Source organism: Schistocerca gregaria, chromosome 1 (genome assembly GCF_023897955.1).
Source record: "Schistocerca gregaria isolate iqSchGreg1 chromosome 1, iqSchGreg1.2, whole genome shotgun sequence".
NCBI classification, from domain to species: domain Eukaryota; kingdom Metazoa; phylum Arthropoda; class Insecta; order Orthoptera; family Acrididae; genus Schistocerca; species Schistocerca gregaria.
In genome coordinates this window covers 551,723,028-551,735,804 of record NC_064920.1, presented here as the reverse complement: position 1 = coordinate 551,735,804, position 12,777 = coordinate 551,723,028, and positions in this window count along the sequence as shown.

Genomic DNA, 12,777 nt, shown 5'->3' with positions numbered 1-12,777 from the left:
CTTGCCGTTGCCAGTCTACTGCTTTATGTTCTCTCCTCTTCGGCCATCATCATTTATTTTTTGTGGAAATAATAAAACTCATCTACCACTTTAAGGGTCTCATTCCATAAACTGATTCCCTCAGCATCACATGATTTAATTCGACTACATTACATTATTCTTGTTTAGCATTTGTGATGTTCATCTTATATTCTCTTTTGAAGACACTGTCCATTCCGTTCAACTGCTCTTCCAAGTCCTTTGTTGTCTTTCTTGAGATTGAGAATTTTTTCCATACAAGATCTACCTCACCAACGCTACGCAAACAATATTATTGCCTCTATTGCAATGTCATATCTAATTTCGAAATAGTTCGCGTTTCAAGTGTGTTCTCCCTGCAATTTTACAAGGTTCTTCGAACTGTCTTGTTTCAACAGGTGATTATGTTACTGCAATAAATGAAGGAACACCATCTGGATCATAGTTTCATTTATTAAGGGCTACCGGTTTCGATCTTGAGTGCTTGAAGATCTCGGAGTTTCTACTGCCAAAAGAAAAGAATCTGACAAGAATCGTAATGAAAAGAATGACTTTTCCTGTAACACTTATTTTAATATGTACAAGTACCTCCGCTGACGGGGAGGTGCTTATCGTGTAGTTTGCCCGTAGATGGAGGATGTTTGACGCAGAATACTGCACGAACACATCTACGTCTACGTTTGTGATACACTGCGAACCACTGTGAAGTGCGTGGCACTATAGCAATTATTAGACTTTTTCCTGTTCCATTCACGTATGAAGCGCTGGAAAAATAATTATTCAAATCCCTCTGTGCTCTCTCTAATTAATCAAATCTTACCTTCACTATCCCTATGGGAGCAATATGTAGGGAGTTGTAGTATATTACTGGAGCTATAATTTAATGTCGGTTCTTTAAATTCTGTCAGTAGACTTTTTAGGGATAGTTTCTGTCTATCTTCAAGAGTCTGTTAGTTCAGTTCTTTCAATGTCTCTCTCACCTGGGTAAACAAACATGTGACCATTCGTGTTGCCCTTCTCTGTATACGTTCAACATCACCTGCAGTCCTATTTGGTACAGGTTCGACGCATTTGAGCAATATTTTAGGATGGATCACACGAGTGATTTGTAAACAATGACCTGTGTAGTTACATCACTGAAACATTTAAAGCAAACTGCCCATCATTGCACCCTTTTGAAATCCTACCAAGGTCTGACTGAATATTCGTGCAGCTTCATTCTGATTGTATTTCGTTGTAGATAACTGCATCATCTGCGAAAATCTGAAGTTGCCATCCGTCGATGAGTTTCCATCCCACGTAACATGCTGCGTCCTCTCTAATTAGAAATCCTCAGTCCAGTTACGTATTTAGTTTGACACTCCACGTGATCATACACAGTGGTGCGTCGCAACATGGTACGGAATGTGCCATGTTCTACCGGCACAATATTTCCCTACACTATTATCATGTATCGCCTTTGTTAACATGTAGTAATATTGTCTCCTAAAAACTGCAAATTGTTTTTTGTAATAAAAAATAACGTATCGTACATACAGAAGTTATTAGGGTAATGTGTTTTTAGTTTTTTATTCTGTAATTATTTTTATTTTATAATGGAAGGATTTCTGACTACGCAATTTTTTACCCACTACATCGTCTGTATTTTAACGTTAGTTTTTTTTGTGACTGACAGATCTCAGTTTTTCACAAACACAACTTTTATTGATGTAAGTTCACAAGGTTGATGACTGAACAACAAACGAAAGGTAACAATAACGATGCCAGTAAGTCTCCTAATTGAGGCAAACAAATGTTCACTTCTAATTTTCCACAAAGGTTCGTGGTAACAAACACGCACTAGTAAAAGCCCAATTCTAAGACGAAGACGTAATCTTCAGCGGTCGAAGTACACGAGGTCGGCATCCGGAGTGAACTGAAATATGGTGCTGGTTCTAGCCCCTAAATAGCTGTCTCCGGCCAGTCAGGTTTTGGCGTAGTGATACTTCCTGCAGGCCGTGGCTCGAGTTCCCCCTGCAGGAAGTAGTGCTCGGAATGTCTGTTTCCATTATCTTATGTGTAAATAGCCGGTGTTTACCGTGGTGCTTTTGGTACGCCTTGGACATAGACAGCCTCGTCCTCTGTGGTGTCATGTGGATTGCCGTCTCTCAGGGGCTACCTTGGCTCTGGCATAACAGTTTTATGTAATTTATACCATTGCTGAGAAACTGATCTTGAAGTGCGTGTCCTGCGTGGGTTTCATGATGAATTTAAAATTATTTGACTACTGTTCATGGTACTGTTTGTAATTTTTAATTTTTCGCATCTTGTTTCCTCCTCCAACTTAGATCTGAAGATGATGTGCAGGGCAGACAAGGCATCAGTTATAGATTGTAGAACTCTTCGCCATCGTTTTCAATTATTAACGTGTTACACGCTGATAACTGACCACTGACAGTCCAAATCTGGCTCCTAGCTGAGATTCCATTGTTGTACTGACAAAAAGTCAATAAATTCCTGTAAGTCAATGCTCTTGAATGGCCGACAAGCCAGGTAAAAGCATTGTGTTAAGCGTTCGGGAAAAATTTCCAGTCTGGCCGCAAAAGTTGGTCGACGTGCTTTATACATTTGGTGCTTCTCGTCATATGTAGAGCTTTTTTTCCCCATCCAGTTTCAAATTCTAATCGTTTTTTGCGTAGATATACTGGATGGTTGAAAAGTGCAGATATTCGCGGAGGTCCGGGGTGGGCTGTAATTATCGTATGGCAGCGAAACTTGGTAGACATGCTACTGCATTACTGCGGAACAGATTTGCGCTCTAGTTGTGGTCACCAGGTGCAAATCTGTTGCTGACCACTGCTTGTATGACGGCATTAAAACCACGCCTTCATTTGAGAAGCCATAACGTGAGTGAGCAGTATGGCTATCGAGAAGAGACGCCGTGCACTGTTAGTGAAACTGTATTAGGTGAACGGCAGGAATTACGGTGCTGAATTGAGAGAATATCACCAACTGAAAAATCTGAGGAGAGGCCCCATGTCATTAAATTATTTAAAGAGGATGATAATGAAATTCGGGAATATGAGTAACCCTGGTGTGGTACTTAGAAGGGGAAGGTGTCTTATCCTTTGGAAGTCACTGACGAGGTTTCTGTTGCTGTAACTGATCATGCAGTACGTGCCCGGGCAGTGCTAGTGCTCATGCAGTGTCACGAGAATTGTCCGTCCTGTGTCCAACAGTACGGAAAGTTTTTCGGTCTGTTTTACACTGATGGCCGTACGAGATCCAGACGGTGCAGGAACTCAAACCTCATGATTCGCAGAAACGTTCTGAATTTGCTCTTCAGTTTTTGGTACAGGTCGAAGTTGATAACATGTAGATGAACAATATTGTATGGAGTGACGAGGCATACTGTACATTACAGGTGGCACTGAATACAAAGAACTAGCGTGTATGAGGTGTTGTTAAAACGAGCCATTACACTCACCCTATGTGATTACGTAGTGTGGATTCACAAGCACATTTATTCTCGTTTTGTCAGGTGAACCGTGACTTTTGCACGGTATAGAACTCTCCTTTTACAGCATGTAATTCCTGCTTTGGAAGAGAGCAACTTTGCAGCAACCACTGATTTCATGCAAGATGTGACAACATCTCACGTCCGTCACATAGTAAAAGATCTGCTTAACGCAACCTTCCAAGAGCGTGTTATACCCTGAGTTTTCCAGATACATGGCCTGGAAAATATCCTGATCTGAATACATGTGACTCTTGGCACTCGAGATATCGAAAAGAAAGCGCCAGTGAAGGTACGGTTTCCACCTGATCTCAAAGCCAGTATGCAGGAACATGTTGCTCAGATTCCACCGGAACTGCTGCGAGCAACTGTTGATCACATGGTTTTACGGATAAGCTTCTCGTCGACGTCTTCGGTGCTCGTAAGGAACAAACTGTGTAAGTGGTGGTTAATAATAACATCAACATTATGCCTTTCTCATTTATTTGACGATTTCTTCCCACGTCCTGTGCCTAATCCATTACATGAAGAAATATTTCTACACGTCTTTCTTGCATTCACAGCGCCAAATTTGCTCCTGGTGACCAAAATTGGACCTAATTTTTTTCCAGCGTAAATCTGTTCCGCATGAAGGCATTAGATTACCTACCAAGTTTCGCTGTCATACGGTAATTACGGCCCACATTGGACAGATTTGAGTCGCTGCTCATTCATTATAACTACCCTATATGTGTGCTACATTCGCTTCAACGTTACACGCGTCATATGAAGCAACGAGACACACGACTCGCTACCCGCCGCCACAGTTTAACTTCCGCCAGTGTTTCTCTTCTTACCTTGTCTGATAGGTAGGAGAGACGTACAGACGAAAGTATAATTATCTTCTTAACATATGAGCTCCGTCACTGTGACTAAATTAATGGATCTTTGTTTGTCTACCATTCGTGCTTTGCTAATTTATTCGGATCTCAGGGTGGGGAACACTCAAGAGGAAGTCGTTATCAGGAGAAAGAAAACTGGCGTTCTGCTAATCGGAGAGTGCTATGTCAGATGCCTTAATCGGGCAGGTAGGTTAGAAAACTTAAAAAAAAAGGGAAATGGATAGGTTAAAGTTAAATATAGTGGGAATTAGTGAAGTTCGGTGGCAGGAGGAACAAGACTTTTGGTCAGGTGAATACAGGGTTATAAATACAAAATCAAATAGGGGTGACGCAGGAGTAGGTTTAATAATGAATACAAAATAGAAGTGCGGCTAAGCTACTACAAACAGCATAGTGAACGCATTATTTTGGCCAAGATAGACACGACTCCGACGCCTACTACAGTAGTACAAGTTTATATGCCAACTAGCTCTGCAGATGATGAAGAAATTGATGAAATGTATGATGAGATAAAAGACATTATTCAGGTAATGAAGGGAGACGAAAATTTAATAGTCATGGGAGACTGGAATTCGAGTGTAGGAAAAGGGAGAGAAGGAAACATAGTAGGTGAAATGGATTGGGGGAAAGAAATGAAAGAGGAAGCCATCTAGTAGAATTTTGCACAGAACATAACTTACTCATAGCTAACACTTGGTTCAAGAATCATAAAAGAAGGTTGTACACATGGAAGAATCCTGGAGATACTAAAAGGTATCAGATAGATTATATAATAGTAAGACAGAGATTTAGGAATCAAGTATGGGTTTAGTATACAGTCTGGAGCCGCTACAGTCTGGAGCCGCGCGACAGCTACGGTCGTAGGTTCTAATCCTGCCTCGGGCATGGATGTGTGTGATGTCCTTAGGTTAGTTAGGTTTAAGTAGTTCTAAGTTCTAGGGGACTGATGACCTCAGAAGTTAAGTCCCATAGTGCTTAGAGGCATTTGAACCATCTAACACGAAATAATGACGCACAATGGCCCTCTCGGGCGGCAAGTACTAAGTTGTCACCCGTATGTTTCCGGTATGAGAAACAGATGACTAGGCTTATAATTAAACTGTAATTAAGTTTTCTGGTCTACCTACTTATTTGAAATGTAACGAAGTATAAGAATTAAGAGTGTTTATCGCGGTGAGAGAACGTACCTTAAATAGTCCTAACAGCATTTGGAGAAAGGAATAAAGCGATACTTCTTCAGTACTGCAGCAGTTACATTTTAAACAGTAATATTTATTTTGTGTGATATAAACTGAAGAGATACTAAAAGGTATCAGATAGATTATATAATAGTAAGACAGAGATTTAGGAATCAGGTATTAAATTGTAAGACATTTCCAGGGGCACATGTGGACTCTGACCACAATCTATTGGCTATGAACAGTAGATTAAAAATGAAGAAACTGTAAAAAGTTGGGAATTTAAGGAGATGGATCTGGACAAACTGATTAAACCAGAGATTGTGCAGAGTTTCAGGGAGAGCATAAGGGAACAATTGTCACAAATGGGGGAAAGAAATACAGTAGAAAAAGAATGGGTAGCTCTGCGGGATGCAGTAGTTAAGGCAGCAGAGGATCAAGTAGGTAAAAAGACGAGGGATAGAAGAAATCCTTGTGTAAAAGAAGAAATATTGAATTTAATTGATGAAAGGAGAAAATATAAAAATGCAGTAAATGAAGCAGGCAAAAAGGAATACAAACGTCTCAAAAATGAGATCGACAGGAAGTGCAAAATGGCTAAGCAGGGATGGCTAGAGGACAAACGTAAGGATGTAGAGGCTTATGTCACTAGGGATAAGATAGATACTGCCTACAGGAAAATTAAAGAGACCTTTTGGAGAAAAGAGAACCACATGTATGAATATCAAGAGCTCAGATTGAAATCCAGTTCTAAGCAAAGAATGGAAAGCAGAAAGGTGGAAGGAGTATATAGAGGGTCTATACAAGGGCGATGTACTTGAGGACAATATTATAAAACTGGAAGAGAATGTAGATGAAATGGGAGATACAATAGTGCGTGAAGAGTTTGACAGAGCACTGAAGACCTGGGTCGAAACAAGGCCCCCGGAGTAGACAACATTCCATTAGATCTACTGACGGCCTTGGGAGAGCCAGTCCTGACAAAACTCTACCATCTGGTGAGCAAGATGTATGAGACAGGCGAATACCCTCAGACTTCAGGAAGAATATAATAATTCCAATCCCAAAAAAAGCAGATGTTGACAGATGTGAAAATTACCGAACTATCAGTTTAATAAGTCACAGCTGCAGAAAACTAACGCGAATTCTTTACAGGCGAATGGAAAAACTGATAGAAGCTAACCTCGGGGAAGATCAGTTTGGATTCCGTAGAAATATTGGAACACGTGAGGCAATCCTGACCCTACGACGTATCTTAGATGTAAGATTAGGGAAAAGGAAACCTACGTTTCTAGCATTTGTAGACTTAGAGAAAGCTTTTGACAATGTTGACTGGAATACTCTCTTCCAAATTCTGAAGGTGGCAGGGGTAAAATACAGGGAGAGAAATGCTATTTACAATTTGTACAGAAACCAGATGGCAGTTATAAGAGTCGAGGGGTGTGAAAGGGGAGCAGTGGTTGGGAAGGGGTGAGACAGGGTTGTAGCCTATCCCCAATGTTATTCAATCTGTATATTGAGCAAACAATAACGGAAACAAAAGAAAAGTTCGGAGTAGGTATTAAAATCCATGGAGAAGAAATAAAAACTTTGAGGTTCGCCGATGACATTGTAATTCTGTCAGAGACAGCAAAGGACTTGGAAGAGCAGTTGAACGGAATGGACAGTGTCTTGAAAGGAGGATATAAGATGAACATCAACAAAAGCAAAACGAGGATAATGGAATGTAGTTCAATTAAGTTGAGTGATGCTGTGGGAATTAGATTAGTAAATGAGACACTTAAAGTAGTGAAGGAGTTTTGCTATTTGGGGAGCAAAATAACTGATGATGGTCGAAGTAGAGAGGATATAAAATGTAGACTGGCAATGGCAAGGAAAGTGTTTCTGAAGAAGAGAAATTTGTTAACATCGAGTATAGATTTAAGTGTCAGGAAGTCGTTTCTGAAAGTATTTGTATGGAGTGTAGCCATGTATGGAAGTGAAACATGGACGATAAATAGTTTGGCCAAGAAGAGAATAGAAGATTTCGAAATGTGGTGCTACAGAAGAATGCCTAAGATTAGACGGGTAGATCACATAACTAATGAGGAAGTATTGAATCGGATTGTGGAGAAGAGAAGTTTGTGGCACAACTTGACCAGAAGAAGGGATCGGTTGGTAGGACATGTTCTGAGGCATCAAGGGATCACCAATTTACAGTTGGAGGGCAGTGTGGAGGGTAAAAATCATAGATGGAGACCAAGAGATGAATACACTAAGCAGATTCAGAAGAACGTAGGTTGCAGTAAGTACTGGGATATGAAGAAGCTTGCACAGGATAGAGTAGCATGGAGAGCTGCATCAAACCAGTCTCAGGACTGAAGACCACAACAACAACAATAATTTTTTTTCAACCATCGTCAGTGCTGAATTCGTTTGTTGTCACTATACAAATGTGTTAAGTTATTCCGTACAATACAGGATGTTCTGTTCGGAACAGTTGTGTGTACATTTCACTGCATCCACTTCACATTTTCAACAGCGTATGTTTGTTAATCGCACGCTCTGTAAACAGCCGTTATAGAAAACGCTACTGAAAATGTGAAGCGGATATCAAGAAATGTTCACTTATACGTCCATAAGAGGACATACTGGGCTGTACGGGATAACTTAACGCAACTTTGTCGCCGCACAGTTGCGCAGAGAGGACCACACAAAGTAGTAGCTGAGGATGCTTCCATTAGGCACTGATAAAGGCGTTTATAAAAATAAAATGACATTAACTATCATTAACTGACAAGTGTGATATTACGCGATCTTTTTGCTCGAATAAATTAATTGGTAGAACCAACACACTTTTACAAAACAATTTGACTTGTTTCCCGACTAATGTGTTAATATGATGAAGATCTTTGTGTTGCCTGTTGGCTATTAATTAAAGTCCTTGGTTAGGCAGTTAGCTAACTACATGTTTCGTAGATGATTTGAACGATTCTTTTATTGGAATGATGTGGAACGAGTCTGTTTATAGGATAATGTATACGTGTATATACATGATTAGTGTTAACATTAATGAATGGATTATTTTTATAGTCCTGCTTGTGCAACTACACTTAAAAATATTTTTTTAGCAGGCTGCCAATCTTAAGAAGGAAGTCGTCAATGTAATAGAAGCAGTTGTCCAGTAGAAATGATTTTAAATTACATTTAAAACTTTCTTCTCTGCCTGTCAGACGTTTTATGTTATTGGGGTTGGGGAGGCCAAATGATCAAAAATATTTGTTGCTGCATAGTGAACTACTTTCTGAGCCACTGCAGCTTTAACAATTGGTAATAAAGGTCGTTTTCGCTCCTTTGGTGTTGCAGGTATGGACATCACTGTTCTCAAATTGTGATGGACTATTTACGAAGAATTCTATTAGCGAACGTATGTATTGTGATGACGCATGCAAAATGCCTAACTCCTTGAAGAGGTGCCTGCAAGACGTCCGTGGCTGAACACTACACGTTATTCTTACTGCTCGCATTTGTGCAAGCCATGCTCTTTTTATAAGTGATGAGTTTCCACAGGCTACTGTTTCGTAAGACATTATTGGGTGGAAATGTGCAAAATATGTCAGGAGGTTGATGCGCCTGTTTCCAAGAGTAACAATTATGCGAAGAGCAAAAGTAGCTGAACTTAATTTTTTGAGAAGGTCAGTGATATGATTCTTCCAGATAACGTTTTCATCAATATGTTCACACAAAAATTTGGAGCATTCTACCCTATTTACTGACTTCTGCCACTGCGCTATATCAATTGTCGGGAGTACAGAACTGAATGTAGTGTTGTTGTCGTTCCTTTCTTTTTTTTCAAAATTTAGGAAGAGTGCATTCAGAGAACTGTTTAATAATTCTTTGGAGAATATCATTTGCCATTCATTTACCATCTCTTTCGTTATGTTCTCTCTAATGGGATGTATTTGCATCTTATGCAAAAAGTACCAATTTTTCTTGTTGAATGTTGAGTGAAAGGTCATTCATACACATGTATAAGCAATGCAGTAGATCCAAAATTGAAGCCTGTGGGAATCTGAAATTTTTTTCCCCCAGTCACTAAAATTATCTACTTTTCCGACATAGTCTGAATTATTCAGCAAAACCTTTTGCATTCTGTTTGTTAGGTATTATTGAAACCAACTGTGAGTAAAGGTATCAGTACAATAAAATTCGAGTTTTTCTAAGAGAGTAAAGTGTTCTACACAGTCAATCGCCTTGAAAATTTCATCGAAAAAATACCAACTGGTGAAGTATTATTATTTAAGGCTTGTACTCTTTGATGGGAGAATTTATAAATAGCAATCTTGGTGGACCAAACCTTCTAGTAACCAAACTTTTTTGTTACTGTTGTGGTCTTCAGTCCTGAGACTGGTTTGATGCAGCACTCCATGCTACTCTATCCTGTGCAAGCGTCTTCATCGCCCAGTAACTACTGCAGGCTACATCCTTCTGAATCTGCTTAGTGTATTCATCTCTGGGTCTCCAGCTATCATTTTTACACTCCACGCTGACCTCCAATACTAAATTGGTGATCCCTCGATGTCTCAGAACATGTCCTACCAATCGATCCCTTCTTCTAGTCAAGTTATGCCACAAACTCCTCTTCTCGACAGTTCTATTCAATACCTCCTCATTAGTTATGTGATCCCCCGATTTAATCTTCAACATTCTTCTGTAGCACCACATTTGAAACCTTCTATCCTCTTTTACTCTAAACTATTTATCGTCACCGTTTCACTTCCATAAATGGCTACACTCCAGACAAATACTTTCAGAAACGACTTCCTGACATTTAAATCTACACTCGATGTTAACAAATTTCTCTTCTTCAGAAACGCTTTCCCTGCCATTGCCAGTCTACATTTTATATCCTCTCTACTTCGACCATCATCAGTTATTTTCCTCCCCAAATAGCAAAACTCCTTTACTACTTTAAGTGTCTCATTTACTAATCTAATTCCCTCAGCATCACCCGACTTAATTCGACTACATTCCATTATCCTCGTTTTGCTTTTGTTGATGTTCGTCTTATACCCTCCTTTCAAGATACTGTCCATTCCGTTCAACTGCTCTTCCAAGTCCTTTGCTGTCTCTGACAGAATTACAATGTCATCGGCGAACCTCAAAGTTTTTATTTCTTCTCCATGGATTTTAATACCTACTCCGAACTTTTCTTTTGTTTCCGTTATTGTTTGCTCAATATACAGATTGAATAACATTGGGGATAGGCTACAACCCTGTCTCACCCCTTCCCAACCACTGCTCCCCTTTCACACCCCTCGACTCTTATAACTGCCATCTGGTTTCTGTACAAATTGTAAATAGCATTTCTCTCCCTGTATTTTACCCCTGCCACCTTCAGAATTTGAAAGAGAGTATTCCAGTCAACATTGTCAAAAGCTTTCTCTAAGTCTACAAATGCTAGAAACGTAGGTTTCCTTTTCCCTAATCTTACATCTAAGATACGTCGTAGGGTCAGGATTGCCTCACGTGTTCCAATATTTCTACGGAATCCAAACTGATCTTCCCCGAGGTTAGCTTCTATCAGTTTTTCCATTCGCCTGTAAAGAATTCGCGTTAGTTTTCTGCAGCTGTGACTTATTAAACTGATAGTTCGGTAATTTTCACATCTGTCAACATCTGCTTTTTTGGGATTGGAATTATTATACTCTTCCTGAAGTCTGAGGGTATTCGCCTGTCTCATACATCTTGCTCACCAGATGGTAGAGTTTTGTCAGGACTGGCTCTCCCAAGGCCGTCAGTAGATCTAATGGAATGTTATCTACTCCGGGGGCCTTGTTTCGACTCAGGTCTTCAGTGCTCTGTCAAACTCTTCACGCACTATTGTATCTCTCATTTCATCTATATTCTCTTCCATTTCCATAATATTGTCATCAAGTACATCGCCCTTGTATAGACCCTCTATATACTCCTTCCACCTTTCTGCTTTCCCTTCTTTGCTTAGAACTGAATTTCCATCTGAGCTCTTGATATTCATACATGTGGTTCTCTTTTCTCCAAAAGGTCTCTTTAATTTTCCTGTAGGCAGTATCTATCTTACCCCTAGTGACATAAGCCTCTACATTCCTTACGTTTGTCCTCTAGCCATCCCTGCTTAGCCATTTTGCACTTCCTGTCGATCTCATTTTTGAGACGTTTGTATTCCTTTTTGCCTGCTTCATTTACTGCATTTTTATATTTTCTCCTTTCATCAATTAAATTCAGTATTTCTTCTGTTACCTAAGGGTTTCTACTAACCCTCGTGTTTTTACCTATTTGATTTTCTCGAGTACATTAGTTTTTCGAATATTTTGGAAAAATATGTAAGGAAATTGGACGATAACTGTTTAAGTCTGCTTGTCACTTTTCTTATGAAGTGGTTTATCAGTTGCTTATTCTAACCTGTCCGGAAAAAATTCCCTGTGCCAGAAATGCATTGCATATATCACTAAATACATTATACACCTTTTCAGAATTCTAATCATGTCTTTATGGAATGAAAGAAAATGATAGTGATTTAAAGTTTTTCTCTCTTTATTAAAATACACAACATTGTTGAACAGTAATATACTGTCCCAATCTTGACACAATCTGTGCTTACTATAATGTAGCTTACAAGCTCTACTAATAATCATCTTCTAAATATGATGGTAAAATAATGCATCACAGCCTCCTCAGGAACGTCATACTTTATAATAACTCAGTAGTGACGCTGGTACAGACACTTTCGTAGCAAGGAACTTTTTGACATTCTTTTACAGACATATAAATATATAGTTATTCGCCCGCTGGCCCAATGTACATTATTTTCAACTGGGACATTATTGTCCTAGAAGCAACTTAAACGCTGTGGATCTGACCAAGATTCCCCAAGTTTTGTTTGGTTGCGTGGCAAACGGAAATACTCTTTCAGATATTCTGAGCAGGGACTTGCTTCGGTACACTGCGGCGTTGCCAGCATTTTCTTGACATAATCGACAGCTCCCCAGTCGCCTCCATTGTGGAGTTGTGGGGACTGAAATGTGTAAACAAAGTAAAAGAGACATAGACTAACCAGCGTTTGTCATAAAAGAAGACTTCATCATCATCTGGTTGACATACAGATGTTGAAGAAGATACACACTAAGCAGACTTGGGATAATTCACCCGTGCTGAAATCAACTGCAGGATTTCCTCATTTCTGACT